Here is a 22,451-nt window from a genome sequence, read left to right on the forward strand (position 1 = left end):
AACTCTGTGAGATGATTTCACAGAACACAAAGAAGTTTCTCAGAAAGCTTCTTTCTCTTTGTTATCGGAGGATATTTCCTTTGGCCCTATAGTCTTCAAAGGGATCCGAAATATCTGTTCTCAGATTCCACAAAAATAGGGCTACCAAAGAGATCCTCGAAATACACATGTAACTCTGTGAGATGAATTAACAGAACACTAAGTAGTTTCTCAGAAAGCTTCTTTCCAGATTTCATCTGAGGATATTTCCTTTTTCACCATAGCCCTCTATGGGCTTCCAAATATCACTTTGCCAATTCCACAAGAACTGTCTTAGCCAAAGGCTTCTTGAGGGGAAAGCTGTAACTCTGTGAGATGATTTCACAGAACACAGAGAAGCTTCTCAGAAAGCTTCTTTCTCTTTGTTATCGGAGGATATTTCCTTTGGCCCTATAGTCTTCAAAGGAATCCGAAATATCTGTTCTCAGATTGCACAGAAATAGGGCTAGCAAAGAGATCCTCGAAATACACATGTAACTCTGTGAGATGAATTCACAGAACACTAAGCAGTTTCTCAGAAAGCTTCTTTCCAGATTTCATCTGAGGATATTTCCTTTTTCACCAGAGCCCTCTATGGGCTTCCAAATATCACTTTGCCAATTCCACAAGAACTGTCTTAGCGAAAGGCTTCTTGAGGGGAAAGCTGTAACTCTGTGAGATGATTTCACAGAACACAAAGAAGTTTCTCAGAAAGCTTCTTTCTCTTTGTTATCGGAGGATATTTCCTTTGGCCCTATAGTCTTCAAAGGGATCCGAATTATCTGTTCTCATATTCCACAGAAAGAAGGCTAGCAAAGAGATCCTCGAAATACACATGTAACTCTGTGAGATGAATTCACAGAACACTAAGCAGTTTCTCAGAAAGCTTCTTTCCAGATTTCATCTGAGGATATTTCCTTTTTCACCATAGCCCTCTATGGGCTTCCAAATATCACTTTGCCAATTCCACAAGAACTGTCTTAGCGAAAGGCTTCTTCAGGGGAAAGCTGTAACTCTGTGAGATGATTTCACAGAACACAAAGAAGCTTCTCAGAAAGCTTCTTTCTCTTTGTTATCGGAGGATATTTCCTTTGGCCCTATAGTCTTCAAAGGGATTTGAAATATCTGTTCTCAGATTCCTCAGAAATAGGGCTAGCAAAGAGATCCTCGAAATACACATGTAATTCCGTGAGATGAATTAACAGAACACTAAGCAGTTTCTCAGAAAGCTTCTTTCCAGATTTTATCTGAGGATATTTCCTTTTTCACCATAGCCCTCCATGGGCTTCCAAATATCATTTTGCCAATTCCACAAGAACTGTCTTAGCGAAAGGCTTCTTTAGGGGAAAGCTGTAGCTCTCTGAGATGATTTCACAGACCACAAAGAAGTTTCTCAGAAAGCTTCTTTCTCTTTGTTATCGGAGGATATTTCCTTTGGCCCTATAGTCTTCAAAGGGATCCGAAATATCTGTTCTCAGATTCCACAGAAAGAAGGCTAGCAAAGAGATCCTCGAAATACACATGTAACTCTGTGAGATGAATTAAAAGAACACTAAGCAGTTTCTCAGAAAACTTCTTTCCAGATTTCATCTGAGGATATTTCCTTTTTCACCATAGCCCTCTATGGGCTTCCAAATATCACTTTGCCAATTCCACAAGAACTGTTTTAGCGAAAGGCTTCTAGAGGGGAAATCTGTAACTCTGTGAGATGATTTCACAGAACACAAAGAAGTATCTCAGAAAGCTTCTTTCTCTTTGTTATCGGAGGATATTTCCTTTGGCCCTATAGTCTTCAAAGGGAACCGAAATAACTGTTCTCAGATTCCAGAGAAAGAAGGCTAGCAAAGAGATCCTCGAAATACACATGTAACTCTGTGAGATGAATTCACAGAACACTAAACAGTTTCGCAGAAAGCTTCTTTCCAGATTTCATCTGAGGATATTTTCTTTTTCAACATAGCCCTCTATGGGCTTCCAAATATCACTTTGCCAATTCCACAAGAACTGTCTTAGAGAAAGGCTTCTTGAGGGGAAATCTATAACTCTGTGAGATGATTTCACAGAACACTAAGAAGTTTCTCAGAAAGCTTCTTTCTCTTTGTAATCGGAGGATATTTCCCTTGGCCCTATAGTCTTCAAAGGGATCCGAAATATCTGTTCTCAGATTCCACAGAAATAGGGCTAGCAAAGAGATCCTCGAAATACACATGTAACTCTGTGAGACGAATTAACAGAACACTAAGCAGTTTCCAGAAATCTTCTTTCCATATTTCATCTGAGGATATTTCCTTTTTCACCAGAGCCCTCTATGGGCTTCCAAATATCACTTTGCCAATTCCACAAGAACTGTCTTAGCGAAAGGCTTCCTGAGTGGAAAGCTGTAACTCTCTGAGATGATTTCACAGAACACAAAGAAGTTTCTCAGAAAGCTTCTTTCTCTTTGTTATCGTAGGATATTTCCTTTGGCCCTATAGTCTTCAAAGGGATCTGAAATATGTGTTCTCAGATTACACAGAAAGAAGGCTATCAAAGAGATCCTTGAAATACACATGTAACTCTGTGAGATGAATTCACAGAACACTAATCAGTTTCTCAGAAAGCTTCTTTCCAGATTTCATCTGAGGTTATTTCCTTTTTCCTCATAGCCCTCTATGGGCTTCCAAATATCACTTTGCCAATTCCAGAAGAACTGTCTTAGCGAAAGGCTTCTTGAGGGGAAAGCTGTAACTCTGTGAGATGATTTCACAGAACACAAAGAAGTTTCTCAGAAAGCTTCTTTCTCTTTGTTATCGGATTATATTTCCTTTGCCCCTATAGTCTTCAAAGGGATCCGAAATATCTGTTCTCAGATTTCACAGAAATAGGGCTATCAAAGAGATCCTCGAAATACACATGTAACTCTGTGAGATCAATTAACAGAACACTAAGCAGTTTCTCAGAAAGCTTCTTTCCAGATTTCATCTGAGGATATTTCCTTTTTCACCAGAGCCCTCTATGGGCTTCCAAATATCACTTTGCCAATTACACAAGAACTGTCTTAGCGAAAGGCTTCTTGAGTGGAAAGCTGTAACTCTGTGAGATGATTTCACAGAACACAAAGAAGTTTCTCAGAAAGCTTCTTTCTCTTTGTTATCGGAGTATATTTCCTTTGGCCCTATAGTCTTCAAAGGGATCCGAAATATCTGTTCTCAGATTCCACAGAAAGAAGGCTAGCAAAGAGATCCTCGAAATACACATGTAACTCTGTGAGTTGAATTAACAGAACACTAAGCAGTTTCTCAGAAAGCTTCTTTCCAGATTTCATCTGAGGATATTTCCTTTTTCACCATAGCCCTCTATGGGCTTCCAAATATCACTTTGCCATTCCACAAGAACTGTCTTAGCGAAAGGCTTCTTGAGGGGAAAGCTGTAACTCTGTGAGATGATTTCACAGAACACAAAGCAGTTTCTCAGAAAGCTTCTTTCTCTTTGTTATCGGAGGATATTTCCTTTGGCCCTATAGTCTTCAAAGGGATCCGAAATATCTGTTCTCAGATTCCACAAAAATAGGGCTAGCAAAGAGATCCTCGAAATACACATGTAACTCTGTGAGATGAATTAACAGAACACTAAGCAGTTTCCAGAAATCTTCTTTCCATATTTCATCTGAGGATATTTCCTTTTTCACCAGAGCCCTCTATGGGCTTCCAAATATCACTTTGCCAATTCCACAAGAACTGTCTTAGCGAAAGTCTTCCTGAGGGGAAAGCTGTAACTCTGTGATATGATTTCACAGAACACAAAGAAGTTTCTCAGAAAGCTTCTTTCTCTTTGTTATCGGAGGATATTTCCTTTGGCCCTATAGTCTTCAAAGGGATCCAAAATATCTGTTCTCAGATTCCACAGAAAGAAGGCTAGCAAAGAGATCCTCGAAATACGCATGTAACCCTGTGAGATGAATTCACAGAACACTAAGCAGTTTCTCAGAAAGCTTCTTTCCAGATTTCATCTGAGGATATTTCCTTTTTCACCATAGCCCTCTATGGGCTTCCAAATATCACTTTGCCAATTCCACAAGAACTGTCTTAGCGAAAGGTTTCTTGAGGGGAAAGCTGTAACTCTGTGAGATGATTTCACAGAACACAAAGAAGTTTCTCAGAAAGCTTCTTTCTCTTTGTTATCGGAGGATATTTCCTTTTGCCCTATAGTCTTCAAAGGGAACCGAAATAATTGTTCTCAGATTCCACAGAAAGAAGGCTAGCAAAGAGATCCTCGAAATACACATGTAACTGTGTGAGATGAATTCACAGAACACTAAGCAGTTTCTCAGAAAGCTTCTTTCCAGATTTCATCTGAGGATATTTCCTTTTTCACCATAGCCCTCTATGGGCTTCCAAATATCACTTTGCAAATTCCACAAGTACTGTCTTAGCGAAAGGCTTCTTCAGGGGAAAGTTGTAACTCTGCGAGATGATTTCACAGAACACAAAGAAGTTTCTCAGAAAGCTTCTTTCTATTTGTTATCGGAGGATATTTCCTTTGGCGCTATAGTCTTCAAAGGGAACCGAAATAATTGTTCTCAGATTCCAGAGAAAGAAGGCTATCAAAGAGATCCTCGAAATACACATGTAACTCTGTGAGATGAATTCACAGAACACTAAGCAGTTTCGCAGAAAGCTTCTTTCCAGATTTCATCTGATGATATTTACTTTTTCACCATAGCCCTCCATGGGCTTCCAAATATCACTTTGCCAATTCTACAAGAACTGTCTTAGCGAAAGGCTTCTTGAGGGAAAAGCTGTAACTCTGTGAGATGATTTCACAGAACACAAAGAAGTTTCTCAGAAAGCTGTTTCTGTATGTTATCGGAGGATATTTCCTTTGGCCCTATAGTCTTCAAAGGGATCCGAAATATCTGTTCTCAGATTCCACAGAAATAGGGCTAGCAAAGAGATCCTCGAAATACACATGTAACTCAGTGAGATGAATTCACAGAACACTAAGCAGTTTCTCAGAAAGCTTCTTTCCAGATTTTATCTGAGGATATTTCCTTTTTCACCATAGCCCTCCATGGGCTTCCAAATATCACTTTGCCAATTCCACAAGAACTGTCTTAGCGAAAGGCTTCTTCAGGGGAAAGCTGTAACTCTGTGAGATGATTTCACAGAACACAAAGAAGTTTCTCAGAAAGCTTCTTTCTTTTTGTTATCGGAGGATATTTCCTTTGGCCCTATAGTCTTCAAAGGGATCCGAAATATCTGTTCTCAGATTCCACAGAAATAGGGCTACCAAAGAGATCCTCGAAATACACATGTAACTCTGTGAGATGAATTAACAGAACACTAAGTAGTTTCTCAGAAAGCTTCTTTCCAGATTTCATCTGAGGATATTTCCTTTTTCACCATAGCCCTCTATGGGCTTCCAAATATCACTTTGCCAATTCCACAAGAACTGTCTTAGCCAAAGGCTTCTTGAGGGGAAAGCTGTAACTCTGTGAGATGATTTCACAGAACACAGAGAAGCTTCTCAGAAAGCTTCTTTCTCTTTGTTATCGGAGGATATTTCCTTTGGCCCTATAGTCTTCAAAGGAATCCGAAATATCTGTTCTCAGATTGCACAGAAATAGGGCTAGCAAAGAGATCCTCGAAATACACATGTAACTCTGTGAGATGAATTCACAGAACACTAAGCAGTTTCTCAGAAAGCTTCTTTCCAGATTTCATCTGAGGATATTTCCTTTTTCACCAGAGCCCTCTATGGGCTTCCAAATATCACTTTGCCAATTCCACAAGAACTGTCTTAGCGAAAGGCTTCTTGAGGGGAAAGCTGTAACTCTGTGAGATGATTTCACAGAACACAAAGAAGTTTCTCAGAAAGCTTCTTTCTCTTTGTTATCGGAGGATATTTCCTTTGGCCCTATAGTCTTCAAAGGGATCCGAATTATCTGTTCTCATATTCCACAGAAAGAAGGCTAGCAAAGAGATCCTCGAAATACACATGTAACTCTGTGAGATGAATTCACAGAACACTAAGCAGTTTCTCAGAAAGCTTCTTTCCAGATTTCATCTGAGGATATTTCCTTTTTCACCATAGCCCTCTATGGGCTTCCAAATATCACTTTGCCAATTCCACAAGAACTGTCTTAGCGAAAGACTTCTTCAGGGGAAAGCTGTAACTCTGTGAGATGATTTCACAGAACACAAAGAAGCTTCTCAGAAAGCTTCTTTCTCTTTGTTATCGGAGGATATTTCCTTTGGCCCTATAGTCTTCAAAGGGATTGAAATATCTGTTCTCAGATTCCACAGAAATAGGGCTAGCAAAGAGATCCTCGAAATACACATGTAATTCCGTGAGATGAATTAACAGAACACTAAGCAGTTTCTCAGAAAGCTTCTTTCCAGATTTTATCTGAGGATATTTCCTTTTTCACCATAGCCCTCCATGGGCTTCCAAATATCATTTTGCCAATTCCACAAGAACTGTCTTAGCGAAAGGCTTCTTTAGGGGAAAGCTGTAGCTCTCTGAGATGATTTCACAGACCACAAAGAAGTTTCTCAGAAAGCTTCTTTCTCTTTGTTATCGGAGGATATTTCCTTTGGCCCTATAGTCTTCAAAGGGATCCGAAATATCTGTTCTCAGATTCCACAGAAATAAGGCTAGCAAAGAGATCCTCGAAATACACATGTAACTCTGTGAGATGAATTAACAGAACACTAAGCAGTTTCCAGAAATCTTCTTCCCATATTTCATCTGATGATATTTCCTTTTTCACCAGAGCCCTCTATGGGCTTCCAAATAACACTTTGCCAATTCCACAAGAACTGTCTTAGCGAAAGGCTTCTTCAGGGGAAAGCTGTAACTCGGTGAGATGATTTCACAGAACACAAAGAAGTTTCTCAGAAAGCTTCTTTCTCTTTGTTATCGGAGGATATTTCCTTTGGCCCTATAGTCTTCAAAGGGATCCGAAATATCTGTTCTCAGATTCCACAGAAAGAAGGCTATCAAAGAGATCCTCGAAATACACATGTAACACTGTGAGATGAATTCACAGAACACTAAGCAGTTTCTCAGAAAGCTTCTTTCCAGATTTCATCTGAGGTTATTTCCATTTTCACCATAGCCCTATATGGGCTTCCAAATATCACTTTGCCAATTCCACAAGAACTGTCTTAGCGAAAGGCTTCTTGAGGGGAAAGCTGTAACTCTGTGAGATGATTTCACAGAACACAAAGAAGTTTCTCAGAAAGCTTCTTTCTCTTTGTTATCGGAGGATATTTCCTTTGGCCCTATAGTCTTCAAAGGGATCCGAATTATCTGTTCTCATATTCCACAGAAAGAAGGCTAGCAAAGAGATCCTCGAAATATACATGTAACTCTGTGAGATGAATTAACAGAACACTAAGCAGTTTCTCAGAAAGCTTCTTTCCAGATTTTTTCTGAGGATATTTCCTTTTTCACCATAGCCCTCCATGGGCTTCCAAATATCATTTTGCCAATTCCACAAGAACTGTCTTAGCGAAAGGCTTCTTCAGGAGAAAGCTGTAGCTCTGTGAGATGATTTCACAGAACACAAAGAAGTTTCTCAGAAAGCTTCTTTCTCTTTTTTATCGGAGGATATTTCCTTTGGCCCTGTAGTCTTCAAAGGGAACCGAAATATCTGTTCTCAGATTCCACAGAAAGAAGGCTAGCAAAGAGATACTCGAAATACACATGTAACTCTGTGAGATGAATGCACAGAACACTAAGCAGTTTCTCAGAAAGCTTCTTTCCAGATTTTATCTGAGGATATTTCCTTTTTCACCATAGCCCTCCATGGCCTTCCAAATATCATTTTGCCAATTCAACAAGAACTGTCTTAGCGAAAGGCTTCTTCAGGGGAAAGCTGTAGCTCTGTGAGATTATTTCACAGAACACAAAGAAGTTTCTCAGAAAGCTTCTTTCTCTTTGTTATCGGAGGGTATTTCCTTTGGCCCTATAGTCTTCAAAGGGAACCGAAATATCTGTTCTCAGATTCCACAGAAAGAAGGCTAGAAAAGAGATCCTCGAAATACACATGTAACTCTGTGAGATGAATACACAGAACACTAAGCAGTTTCTCAGAAAGCTTCTTTCCAGATTTCATCTGATGATATTTCCTTTTTCACCATAGCCCTCTATGGGCTTCCAAATATCACTTTGCCAATTCGACAAGAACTGTCTTAGCGAAAGGCTTCTTCAGGGGAAAGCTGTAACTCTGTGAGATGATTTCACAGAACACAAAGAAGTTTCTCAGAAAGCTTCTTTCTCTTTGTTATCGGAGGATATTTCCTTTGGCCCTATAGTCTTCAAAGGGATCCGAAATATCTGTTCTCAGATTCCACAGAAAGAAGGCTAGCAAAGAGATCCTCGAAATACACATGTAACTCTGTGAGATGAATTCACAGAACACTAAGCAGTTTCTCAGAAAGCTTCTTTCCAGATTTCATCTGAGGATATTTCCTTTTTCACCATAGCCCTCTATGGGCTTCCAAATATCAATTTGCCAATTCCACAAGAACTGTCTTAGCGAAAGGCTTCTTCAGGGGAAAGCTGTAACTCGGTGAGATGATTTCACAGAACACAAAGAAGCTTCTCAGAAAGCTTCTTTCTCTTTGTTATCGGAGGATATTTCCTTTGGCCCTATAGTCTTCAAAGGGATCCGAAATATCTGTTCTCAGATTGCACAGAAATAGGGCTAGCAAAGAGATCCTCGAAATACACATGTAACTCTGTGAGATGAATTCACAGAACACTAAGCAGTTTCTCAGAAACCTTCTTTCCAGATTTCATCTGAGGATATTTCCTTTTTCACCAGAGCCCTCTATGGGCTTCCAAATATCATTTTGCCAATTCCACAAGAACTGTCTTAGCGAAAGGCTTCTTGTGGGGAAAGCTGTAACTCTGTGAGATGATTTCACAGAACACAAAGAAGTTTCTCAGAAAGCTGTTTCTCTATGTTATCGGAGGATATTTCCTTTGGCCCTATAGTCTTCAAAGGGATCCGAAATATCTGTTCTCAGATTCCACAGAAATAGGGCTAGCAAAGAGATCCTCGAAATACACATGTAACTCTGTGAGATGAATTCACAGAACACTAAGCAGTTTCTCAGAAAGCTTCTTTCCAGATTTTATCTGAGGATATTTCCTTTTTCACCATAGCCCTCCATGGGCTTCCAAATATCATTTTGCCAATTCCACAAGAACTGTCTTAGCGAAAGGCTTCTTCAGGGGAAAGCTGTAGCTCTCTGAGATGATTTCACAGAACACAAAGAAGTTTCTCAGAAAGCTTCTTTCTCTTTGTTATCGGAGGATATTTCCTTTGCCCCTATAGTCTTCAAAGGGATCCGAAATATCTGTTCTCAGATTTCACAGACATAGGGCTAGCAAAGAGATCCTCGAAATACACATGTAACTCTGTGAGATCAATTAACAGAACACTAAGCAGTTTCTCAGAAAGCTTCTTTCCAGATTTCATCTGAGGATATTTCGTTTTTCACCATAGCCCTCTATGGGCTTCCAAATATCACTTTGCCAATTCCACAAGAACTGTCTTAGGGAAAGGCTTCTTGAGGGGAAAGCTGTAACTCTGTGAGATGATTTCACAGAACACAAAGAAGTTTCTCAGAAAGCTTCTTTCTCTTTGTTATCGGAGGATATTTCCTTTGGCCCTATAGTCTTCAATGGCATCCGAAATATCTGTTCTCAGATTCCACAGAAAGAAGGCTATCAAAAAGATCCTCGAAATACACATGTAACTCTGTGAGATGAATTCACAGAACACTAAGCAGTTTCTCAGAAAGCTTCTTTCCAGATTTCATCTGAGGATATTTCCTTTTTCACCAGAGCCCTCTATGGGCTTCCAAATATCACTTTGCCAATTCCACAAGAACTGTCTTAGCCAAAGGCTTCTTTAGTCGAAAGCTGTAACTCTGTGAGATGATTTCACCGAACACAAAGAAGTTTCTCAGAAAGCTTCTTTCTCTTTGTTATCGGAGGATATTTCCTTTGGCCCTATAGTCTTCAAAGGGATTCGAAATATCTGTTCTCAGATTCCACAGAAAGAAGGCTAGCAAAGAGATCCTCGAAATACACATGTAACTCTGTGAGATGAATTAAAATAACACTAAGCAGTTCCTCAGAAAACTTCTTTCCAGATTTCATCTGAGGATATTTCCTTTTTCACCATAGCCCTCTATGGGCTTCCAAATATCACTCTGCCAATTCCACAAGAACTGTTTTAGCGAAAGGCTTCTTGAGGGGAAATCTGTAACTCTGTGAGATGATTTCACAGAACACAAAGAAGTATCTCAGAAAGCTTCTTTCTCTTTGTTATCGGAGGATATTTCCTTTGGCCCTATAGTCTTCAAAGGGATCCGAAATATCTGTTCTCAGATTCCACAGAAAGAAGGCTATCAAAGAGATCCTCGAAATACACATGTAACTCTGTGAGATGAATTAACAGAACACTAAGCAGTTTCCAGAAATCTTCTTTCCATATTTCATCTGAGGATATTTCCTTTTTCACCAGAGCCCTCTATGGGCTTCCAAATATCACTTTGCCAATTCCACAAGAACTGTCTTAGCGAAAGGCTTCCTGAGGGGAAAGCTGTAACTCTGTGATATGATTTCACAGAACACAAAGAAGTTTCTCAGAAAGCTTCTTTCTCTTTGTTATCGGAGGATATTTCCTTTGGCCCTATAGTCTTCAAAGGGAACCGAAATATCTGTTCTCAGATTCCACAGAAAGAAGGCTAGCAAAGAGATCCTCAAAACACACATGTAACTCTGTGAGATGAATTCACAGAACACTGGGCAGTTTCTCAGAAAGCTTCTTTCCAGATTTCATCTGAGGTTACTTCCTCTTTCACCATAGCCCTCTATGGGCTTCCAAATATCACTTTGCCAATTCCACAAGAACTGTCTTAGCGAAAGGCTTCTTGAGGGTAAAGCTGTAACTCTGTGAGATGATTTCACAGAACACAAAGAAGTTTCTCAGAAAGCTTCTTTTTCTTTGTAATCGGAGGATATTTCCTTTGGCCCTATAGTCTTCAAAGGGATCCGAAATATCTGTTCTCAGATTCCACAGAAAGAAGGCTATCAAAGAGATCCTCGAAATACGCATGTAACTCTGTGAGATGAATCCACAGAACACTAAGCAGTTTCTCAGAAAGCTTCTTTCCAGATTTCATCTGAGGATATTTCCTTTTTCACCATAGCCCTCTATGGGCTTCCAAATATCACTTTGCCAATTCCACAAGAACTGTCTTAGCGAAAGGCTTCTTGAGGGGAAAGCTGTAACTCTGTGAGATGATTTCACAGAACACAAAGAAGTTTCTCAGAAAGCTTCTTTCTCTTTGTTATCGGAGGATATTTCCTTTGGCCCTATAGTCTTCAAAGGGATCCGAAATATCTGTTCTCAGATTCCACAGAAATAGGGCTAGCAAAGAGATCCTCGAAATACACATGTAACTCTGTGAGATGAATTAACAGAACACTAAGCAGTTTCCAGAAATCTTCTTTCCATATTTCATCTGAGGATATTTCCTTTTTCACCAGAGCCCTCTATGGGCTTCCAAATATCACTTTGCCAATTCCACAAGAACTGTCTTAGCGAAAGGCTTCCTGAGGGGAAAGCTGTAACTCTGTGAGATGATTTCACAGAACACAAAGAAGTTTCTCAGAAAGCTTCTTTCTCTTTGTTATCGGAGGATATTTCCTTTGTCCCTATAGTCTTCAAAGGGAACCGAAATATCTGTTCTCAGATTCCACAGAAAGAAGGCTAGCAAAGAGATCCTCGAAACACACATGTAACTCTGTGAGATGAATTCACAGAACACTAAGCAGTTTCTCAGAAAGCTTCTTTCCAGATTTCATCTGAGGTTATTTCCTCTTTAACCATAGCCCTCTATGGGCTTCCAAATATCACTTTGCCAATTCCACAAGAACTGTCTTAGCGAAAGGCTTCTTCAGGGTAAAGCTGTAACTCTGTGAGATGATTTCACAGAACACAAAGAAGTTTCTCAGAAAGCTTCTTTCTCTTTTTTATCGGAGGATATTTCCTTTGGCCCTATTGTCTTCAAAGGGATCCGAAATATCTGTTCTCAGATTCCACAGAAAGAAGGCTATCAAAGACATCCTCGAAATACGCATGTAACTCTGTGAGATGAATTCACGGAACACTAAGCAGTTTCTCAGAAAGCTTCTTTCCAGATTTCATCTGAGGATATTTCCTTTTTCACCATAGCCCTCTATGGGCTTCCAAATATCACTTTGCCAATTCCATAAGAACTGTCTTAGCGAAAGGTTTCTTGAGGGGAAAGCTGTAACTCTGTGAGATGATTTCACAGAACACAAAGAAGTTTCTCAGAAAGCTTCTTTCTCTTTGTTATCGGAGGATATTTCCTTTGGCCCTATAGTCTTCAAAGGGAACCGAAATAACTGTTCTCAGATTTCAGAGAAAGAAGGCTAGCAAAGAGATCCTCGAAATACACATGTAATTCTGTGAGATGAATTCACAGAACACTAAGCAGTTTCTCAGAAAGCTTCTTTCCAGATTTCATCTGAGGATATTTCCTTTTTCACCATAGCCCTCTATGGGCTTCCAAATATCACTTTGCCAATTCCACAAGAACTGTCTTAGCGAAAGGCTTCTTCAGGGGAAAGCTGTAACTCGGTGAGATGAATTCACAGAACACAAAGAAGCTTCTCAGAAAGCTTCTTTCTCTTTGTTATCGGAGGATATTTCCTTTGGCCCTATAGTCTTCAAAGGGATCCGAAATATCTGTTCTCAGATTGCACAGAAATAGGGCTAGCAAAGAGATCCTCGAAATACACATGTAACTCTGTGAGATGAATTCACAGAACACTAAGCAGTTTCTCAGAAACCTTCTTTCCAGATTTCATCTGAGGATATTTCCTTTTTCACCAGAGCCCTCTATGGGCTTCCAAATATCATTTTGCCAATTCCACAAGAACTGTCTTAGCGAAAGGCTTCTTGTGGGGAAAGCTGTAACTCTGTGAGATGATTTCACAGAACACAAAGAAGTTTCTCAGAAAGCTGTTTCTCTATGTTATCGGAGGATATTTCCTTTGGCCCTATAGTCTTCAAAGGGATCCGAAATATCTGTTCTCAGATTCCACAGAAATAGGGCTAGCAAAGAGATCCTCGAAATACACATGTAACTCTGTGAGATGAATTCACAGAACACTAAGCAGTTTCTCAGAAAGCTTCTTTCCAGATTTTATCTGAGGATATTTCCTTTTTCACCATAGCCCTCCATGGGCTTCCAAATATCATTTTGCCAATTCCACAAGAACTGTCTTAGCGAAAGGCTTCTTCAGGGGAAAGCTGTAGCTCTCTGAGATGATTTCACAGAACACAAAGAAGTTTCTCAGAAAGCTTCTTTCTCTTTGTTATCGGAGGATATTTCCTTTGCCCCTATAGTCTTCAAAGGGATCCGAAATATCTGTTCTGAGATTTCACAGACATAGGGCTAGCAAAGAGATCCTCGAAATACACATGTAACTCTGTGAGATCAATTAACAGAACACTAAGCAGTTTCTCAGAAAGCTTCTTTCCAGATTTCATCTGAGGATATTTCGTTTTTCACCATAGCCCTCTATGGGCTTCCAAATATCACTTTGCCAATTCCACAAGAACTGTCTTAGGGAAAGGCTTCTTGAGGGGAAAGCTGTAACTCTGTGAGATGATTTCACAGAACACAAAGAAGTTTCTCAGAAAGCTTCTTTCTCTTTGTTATCGGAGGATATTTCCTTTGGCCCTATAGTCTTCAATGGCATCCGAAATATCTGTTCTCAGATTCCACAGAAAGAAGGCTATCAAAAAGATCCTCGAAATACACATGTAACTCTGTGAGATGAATTCACAGAACACTAAGCAGTTTCTCAGAAAGCTTCTTTCCAGATTTCATCTGAGGATATTTCCTTTTTCACCAGAGCCCTCTATGGGCTTCCAAATATCACTTTGCCAATTCCACAAGAACTGTCTTAGCCAAAGGCTTCTTTAGTCGAAAGCTGTAACTCTGTGAGATGATTTCACCGAACACAAAGAAGTTTCTCAGAAAGCTTCTTTCTCTTTGTTATCGGAGGATATTTCCTTTGGCCCTATAGTCTTCAAAGGGATTCGAAATATCTGTTCTCAGATTCCACAGAAAGAAGGCTAGCAAAGAGATCCTCGAAATACACATGTAACTCTGTGAGATGAATTAAAATAACACTAAGCAGTTTCTCAGAAAACTTCTTTCCAGATTTCATCTGAGGATATTTCCTTTTTCACCATAGCCCTCTATGGGCTTCCAAATATCACTTTGCCAATTCCACAAGAACTGTTTTAGCGAAAGGCTTCTTGAGGGGAAATCTGTAACTCTGTGAGATGATTTCACAGAACACAAAGAAGTATCTCAGAAAGCTTCTTTCTCTTTGTTATCGGAGGATATTTCCTTTGGCCCTATAGTCTTCAAAGGGATCCGAAATATCTGTTCTCAGATTCCACAGAAAGAAGGCTAGCAAAGAGATCCTCGAAATACACATGTAACTCTGTGAGATGAATTAACAGAACACTAAGCAGTTTCCAGAAATCTTCTTTCCATATTTCATCTGAGGATATTTCCTTTTTCACCAGAGCCCTCTATGGGCTTCCAAATATCACTTTGCCAATTCCACAAGAACTGTCTTAGCGAAAGGCTTCCTGAGGGGAAAGCTGTAACTCTGTGATATGATTTCACAGAACACAAAGAAGTTTCTCAGAAATCTTCTTTCTCTTTGTTATCGGAGGATATTTCCTTTGGCCCTATAGTCTTCAAAGGGATCCGAAATATCAATTCTAAGATTCCACAGAAAGAAGGCTAGCAAAGAGATCCTCGAAATACACATGTAACTCTGTGAGATAAATTCACAGAACACTAAGCAGTTTCTCAGAAAGCTTCTTTCCAGATTTTATCTGAGGATATTTCCTTTTTCACCATAGCCCTCTATGGCTTCCATATATCACTTTGCCAATTCCACAAAAACTGTCTTAGCGAAAGGCTTCTTGAGGGGAAAGCTGTAACTCTGTGAGATGATTTCACAGAACACAAAGAAGTTTCTCAGAAAGCTTCTTTCTCTTTGTTATCGGAGGATATTTCCTTTGGCCCTATAGTCTTCAAAGGGAACCGAAATATCTGTTCTCAGATTCCACAGAAAGAAGGCTAGCAAAGAGATCCTCAAAACACACATGTAACTCTGTGAGATGAATTCACAGAACACTGGGCAGTTTCTCAGAAAGCTTCTTTCCAGATTTCATCTGAGGTTACTTCCTCTTTCACCATAGCCCTCTATGGGCTTCCAAATATCACTTTGCCAATTCCACAAGAACTGTCTTAGCGAAAGGCTTCTTGAGGGTAAAGCTGTAACTCTGTGAGATGATTTCACAGAACACAAAGAAGTTTCTCAGAAAGCTTCTTTTTCTTTGTAATCGGAGGATATTTCCTTTGGCCCTATAGTCTTCAAAGGGATCCGAAATATCTGTTCTCAGATTCCACAGAAAGAAGGCTATCAAAGAGATCCTCGAAATACGCATGTAACTCTGTGAGATGAATTCACAGAACACTAAGCAGTTTCTCAGAAAGCTTCTTTCCAGATTTCATCTGAGGATATTTCCTTTTTCACCATAGCCCTCTATGGGCTTCCAAATATCACTTTGCCAATTCCACAAGAACTGTCTTAGCGAAAGGCTTCTTGAGGGGAAAGCTGTAACTCTGTGAGATGATTTCACAGAACACAAAGAAGTTTCTCAGAAAGCTTCTTTCTCTTTGTTATCGGAGGATATTTCCTTTGGCCCTATAGTCTTCAAAGGGATCCGAAATATCTGTTCTCAGATTCCACAGAAATAGGGCTAGCAAAGAGATCCTCGAAATACACATGTAACTCTGTGAGATGAATTAACAGAACACTAAGCAGTTTCCAGAAATCTTCTTTCCATATTTCATCTGAGGATATTTCCTTTTTCACCAGAGCCCTCTATGGGCTTCCAAATATCACTTTGCCAATTCCACAAGAACTGTCTTAGCGAAAGGCTTCCTGAGGGGAAAGCTGTAACTCTGTGAGATGATTTCACAGAACACAAAGAAGTTTCTCAGAAAGCTTCTTTCTCTTTGTTATCGGAGGATATTTCCTTTGTCCCTATAGTCTTCAAAGGGAACCGAAATATCTGTTCTCAGATTCCACAGAAAGAAGGCTAGCAAAGAGATCCTCGAAACACACATGTAACTCTGTGAGATGAATTCACAGAACACTAAGCAGTTTCTCAGAAAGCTTCTTTCCAGATTTCATCTGAGGTTATTTCCTCTTTAACCATAGCCCTCTATGGGCTTCCAAATATCACTTTGCCAATTCCACAAGAACTGTCTTAGCGAAAGGCTTCTTCAGGGTAAAGCTGTAACTCTGTGAGATGATTTCACAGAACACAAAGAAGTTTCTCAGAAAGCTTCTTTCTCTTTTTTATCGGAGGATATTTCCTTTGGCCCTATTGTCTTCAAAGGGATCCGAAATATCTGTTCTCAGATTCCACAGAAAGAAGGCTATCAAAGAGATCCTCGAAATACGCATGTAACTCTGTGAGATGAATTCACGGAACACTAAGCAGTTTCTCAGAAAGCTTCTTTCCAGATTTCATCTGAGGATATTTCCTTTTTCACCATAGCCCTCTATGGGCTTCCAAATATCACTTTGCCAATTCCATAAGAACTGTCTTAGCGAAAGGTTTCTTGAGGGGAAAGCTGTAACTCTGTGAGATGATTTCACAGAACACAAAGAAGTTTCTCAGAAAGCTTCTTTCTCTTTGTTATCGGAGGATATTTCCTTTGGCCCTATAGTCTTCAAAGGGAACCGAAATAACTGTTCTCAGATTTCAGAGAAAGAAGGCTAGCAAAGAGATCCTCGAAATACACATGTAACTCTGTGAGATGAATTCACAGAACACTAAGCAGTTTCTCAGAAAGCTTCTTTCCAGATTTCATCTGAGGATATTTCCTTTTTCACCAGAGCCCTCTATGGGCTTCCAAATATCACTTTGCCAATTCCACAAGAACTGTCTTAGCGAAAGGCTTTTTGAGGGGAAAGCTGTAACTCTGTGAGATGATTTCACAGAACACAAAGAAGTTTCTCAGAAAGCTTCTTTCTCTTTGTTATCGGAGGATATTTCCTTTGGCCCTATAGTCTTCAAAGGGATCCGAAATATGTGTTCTCAGATTACACAGAAAGAAGGCTATCAAAGAGATCCTCGAAATACACATGTAACTCTGTGAGATGAATTCACAGAACACTAAGCAGTTTCTCAGAAAGCTTCTTTCCAGATTTCATCTGAGGTTATTTCCTTTTTCCCCATAGCCCTCTATGGGCTTCCAAATATCACTTTGCCAATTCCAGAAGAACTGTCTTAGCGAAAGGCTTCTTGAGGGGAAAGCTGTAACTCTGTGAGATGATTTCACAGAATACAAAGAAGTTTCTCAGAAAGCTTCTTTCTCTTTGTTATCGGATTATATTTCCTTTGCCCCTATAGTCTTCAAAGGGATCCGAAATATCTGTTCTCAGATTTCACAGAAATAGGGCTAGCAAAGAGATCCTCGAAATACACATGTAACTCTGTGAGATCAATTAACAGAACACTAAGCAGTTTCTCAGAAACCTTCTTTCCAGATTTCATCTGAGGATATTTCCTTTTTCACCAGAGCCCTCTATGGGCTTCCAAATATCACTTTGCCAATTACACAAGAACTGTCTTAGCCAAAGGCTTCTTGAGTGGAAAGCTGTGACTCTGTGAGATGATTTCACAGAACACAAAGAAGTTTCTCAGAAAGCTTCTTTCTCTTTGTTATCGGAGGATATTTCCTTTGGCCCTATAGTCTTCAAAGGGATCCGAAATATCTGTTCTCAGATTCCACAGAAAGAAGGCTAGCAAAGAAATCCTCGAAATACACATGTAACTCTGTGAGTTGAATTCACAGAACACTAAGCAGTTTCTCAGAAAGCTTCTTTCCAGATTTCATCTGAGGATATTTCCTTTTTCACCATAGCCCTCTATGGGCTTCCAAATATCACTTTGCCAATTCCACAAGAACTGTCTTAGCGAAAGGCTTCTTGAGGGGAAAGCTGTAACTCTGTGAGATGATTTCACAGAACACAAAGAAGTTTCTCAGAAAGCTTCTTTCTCTTTGTTATCGGAGGATATTTCCTTTGGCCCTATAGTCTTCAAAGGGATCCGAAATATCTGTTCTCAGATTCCACAGAAATAGGGCTAGCAAAGAGATCCTCGAAATACACATGTAACTCTGTGAGATGAATTAACAGAACACTAAGCAGTTTCCAGAAATCTTCTTTCCATATTTCATCTGAGGATATTTCCTTTTTCACCAGAGCCCTCTATGGGCTTCCAAATATCACTTTGCCAATTCCACAAGAACTGTCTTAGCGAAAGGCTTCCTGAGGGGAAAGCTGTAACTCTGTGAGATGATTTCACAGAACACAAAGAAGTTTCTCAGAAAGCTTCTTTCTCTTTGTTATCGGAGGATATTTCCTTTGGCCCTATAGTCTTCAAAGGGAACCGAAATATCTGTTCTCAGATTCCACAGAAAGAAGGCTAGCAAAGAGATCCTCGAAACACACATGTAACTCTGTGATATGAATTCACAGAACACTAAGCAGTTTCTCAGAAAGCTTCTTTCCAGATTTCATCTGAGGTTATTTCCTCTTTAACCATAGCCCTCTATGGGCTTCCAAATATCACTTTGCCAATTCCACAAGAACTGTCTTAGCGAAAGGCTTCTTCAGGGTAAAGCTGTAACTCTGTGAGATGATTTCACAGAACACAAAGAAGTTTCTCAGAAAGCTTCTTTCTCTTTTTTATCGGAGGATATTTCCTTTGGCCCTATTGTCTTCAAAGGGATCCGAAATATCTGTTCTCAGATTCCACAGAAAGAAGGCTATCAAAGAGATCCTCGAAATACGCATGTAACTCTGTGAGATGAATTCACGGAACACTAAGCAGTTTCTCAGAAAGCTTCTTTCCAGATTTCATCTGAGGATATTTCCTTTTTCACCATAGCCCTCTATGGGCTTCCAAATATCACTTTGCCAATTCCATAAGAACTGTCTTAGCGAAAGGTTTCTTGAGGGGAAAGCTGTAACTCTGTGAGATGATTTCACAGAACACAAAGAAGTTTCTCAGAAAGCTTCTTTCTCTTTGTTATCGGAGGATATTTCCTTTGGCCCTATAGTCTTCAAAGGGAACCGAAATAACTGTTCTCAGATTTCAGAGAAAGAAGGCTAGCAAAGAGATCCTCGAAATACACATGTAACTCTGTGAGATGAATTCACAGAACACTAAGCAGTTTCTCAGAAAGCTTCTTTCCAGATTTCATCTGAGGATATTTCCTTTTTCACCATAGCCCTCTATGGGCTTCCAAATATCACTTTGCCAATTCCACAAGAACTGTCTTAGCGAAAGGCTTCTTGAGGGGAAAGCTGTAACTCTGTGAGATGATTTCACAGAACACAAAGAAGTTTCTCAGAAAGCTTCTTTCTCTTTGTTATCGGAGGATATTTCCTTTGGCCCTATATTCTTCAAAGGGATCCGAAATATCTGTTCTCAGATTCCACAGAAATAGGGCTAGCAAAGAGATCCTCGAAATACACATGTAACTCTGTGAGATGAATTAACAGAACACTAAGCAGTTTCCAGAAATCTTCTTTCCATATTTCATCTGAGGATATTTCCTTTTTCACCAGAGCCCTCTATGGGCTTCCAAATATCACTTTGCCAATTCCACAAGAACTGTCTTAGCGAAAGGCTTCCTGAGGGGAAAGCTGTAACTCTGTGAGATGATTTCACAGAACACAAAGAAGTTTCTCAGAAAGCTTCTTTCTCTTTGTTATCGGAGGATATTTCCTTTGGCCCTATAGTCTTCAAAGGGAACCGAAATATCTGTTCTCAGATTCCACAGAAAGAAGGCTAGCAAAGAGATCCTCGAAACACACATGTAACTCTGTGATATGAATTCACAGAACACTAAGCAGTTTCTCAGAAAGCTTCTTTCCAGATTTCATCTGAGGTTATTTCCTCTTTAACCATAGCCCTCTATGTGCTTCCAAATATCACTTTGCCAATTCCACAAGAACTGTCTTAGCGAAAGGCTTCTTCAGGGTAAAGCTGTAACTCTGTGAGATGATTTCACAGAACACAAAGAAGTTTCTCAGAAAGCTTCTTTCTCTTTTTTATCGGAGGATATTTCCTTTGGCCCTATTGTCTTCAAAGGGATCCGAAATATCTGTTCTCAGATTCCACAGAAAGAAGGCTATCAAAGAGATCCTCGAAATACGCATGTAACTCTGTGAGATGAATTCACGGAACACTAAGCAGTTTCTCAGAAAGCTTCTTTCCAGATTTCATCTGAGGATATTTCCTTTTTCACCATAGCCCTCTATGGGCTTCCAAATATCACTTTGCCAATTCCATAAGAACTGTCTTAGCGAAAGGTTTCTTGAGGGGAAAGCTGTAACTCTGTGAGATGATTTCACAGAACACAAAGAAGTTTCTCAGAAAGCTTCTTTCTCTTTGTTATCGGAGGATATTTCCTTTGGCCCTATAGTCTTCAAAGGGAACCGAAATAACTGTTCTCAGATTTCAGAGAAAGAAGGCTAGCAAAGGGATCCTCGAAATACACATGTAACTCTGTGAGATGAATTCACAGAACACTAAGCAGTTTCTCAGAAAGCTTCTTTCCAGATTTCATCTGAGGATATTTCCTTTTTCACCAGAGCCCTCTATGGGCTTCCAAATATCACTTTGCCAATTCCACAAGAACTGTCTTAGCGAAAGGCTTTTTGAGGGGAAAGCTGTAACTCTGTGAGATGATTTCACAGAACACAAAGAAGTTTCTCAGAAAGCTTCTTTCTCTTTGTTATCGGAGGATATTTCCTTTGGCCCTATAGTCTTCAAAGGGATCCGAAATATGTGTTCTCAGATTACACAGAAAGAAGGCTATCAAAGAGATCCTCGAAATACACATGTAACTCTGTGAGATGAATTCACAGAACACTAAGCAGTTTCTCAGAAAGCTTCTTTCCAGATTTCATCTGAGGTTATTTCCTTTTTCCCCATAGCCCTCTATGGGCTTCCAAATATCACTTTGCCAATTCCAGAAGAAGTGTCTTAGCGAAAGGCTTCTTGAGGGGAAAGCTGTAACTCTGTGAGATGATTTCACAGAATACAAAGAAGTTTCTCAGAAAGCTTCTTTCTCTTTGTTATCGGATTATATTTCCTTTGCCCCTATAGTCTTCAAAGGGATCCGAAATATCTGTTCTCAGATTTCACAGAAATAGGGCTAGCAAAGAGATCCTCGAAATACACATGTAACTCTGTGAGATCAATTAACAGAACACTAAGCAGTTTCTCAGAAAGCTTCTTTCCAGATTTCATCTGAGGATATTTCCTTTTTCACCAGAGCCCTCTATGGGCTTCCAAATATCACTTTGCCAATTACACAAGAACTGTCTTAGCCAAAGACTTCTTGAGTGGAAAGCTGTGACTCTGTGAGATGATTTCACAGAACACAAAGAAGTTTCTCAGAAAGCTTCTTTCTCTTTGTTATCGGAGGATATTTCCTTTGGCTCTATAGTCTTCAAAGGGATCCGAAATATCTGTTCTCAGATTCCACAGAAAGAAGGCTAGCAAAGAGATCCTCGAAATACACATGTAACTCTGTGAGTTGAATTAACAGAACACTAAGCAGTTTCTCAGAAAGCTTCTTTCCAGATTTCATCTGAGGATATTTCCTTTTTCACCAAAGCCCTCTATGGGCTTCCAAATATCACTTTGCCAATTCCACAAGAACTGTCTTAGCCAAAGGCTTCTTGAGGGGAAAGCTGTAACTCTGTGAGATGATTTCACAGAACACAAAGAAGTTTCTCAGAAAGCTTCTTTCTCTTTGTTATCGGAGGATATTTCCTTTGGCCCTATAGTCTTCAAAGGGATCCGAAATATCTGTTCTCAGATTCCACAAAAATAGGGCTAGCAAAGAGATCCTCGAAATACACATGTAACTCTGTGAGATGAATTAACAGAACACTAAGCAGTTTCCAGAAATCTTCTTTCCATATTTCATCTGAGGATATTTCCTTTTTCACCAGAGCCCTCTATGGGCTTTCAAATATCACTTTGCCAATTCCACAAGAACTGTCTTAGCGAAAGGCTTCCTGAGGGGAAAGCTGTAACTCTGTGATATGATTTCACAGAACACAAAGAAGTTTCTCAGAAAGCTTCTTTCTCTTTGTTAACGGAGGATATTTCCTTTGGCCCTATAGTCTTCAAAGGGATCCGAAATATCTCTTCTAAGATTCCAGAGAAAGAAGGCTAGCAAAGAGATCCTGGAAATACACATGTA

Source organism: Macaca nemestrina, chromosome 11, assembly GCF_043159975.1.
Source record: "Macaca nemestrina isolate mMacNem1 chromosome 11, mMacNem.hap1, whole genome shotgun sequence".
Lineage (NCBI taxonomy): Eukaryota > Metazoa > Chordata > Mammalia > Primates > Cercopithecidae > Macaca > Macaca nemestrina.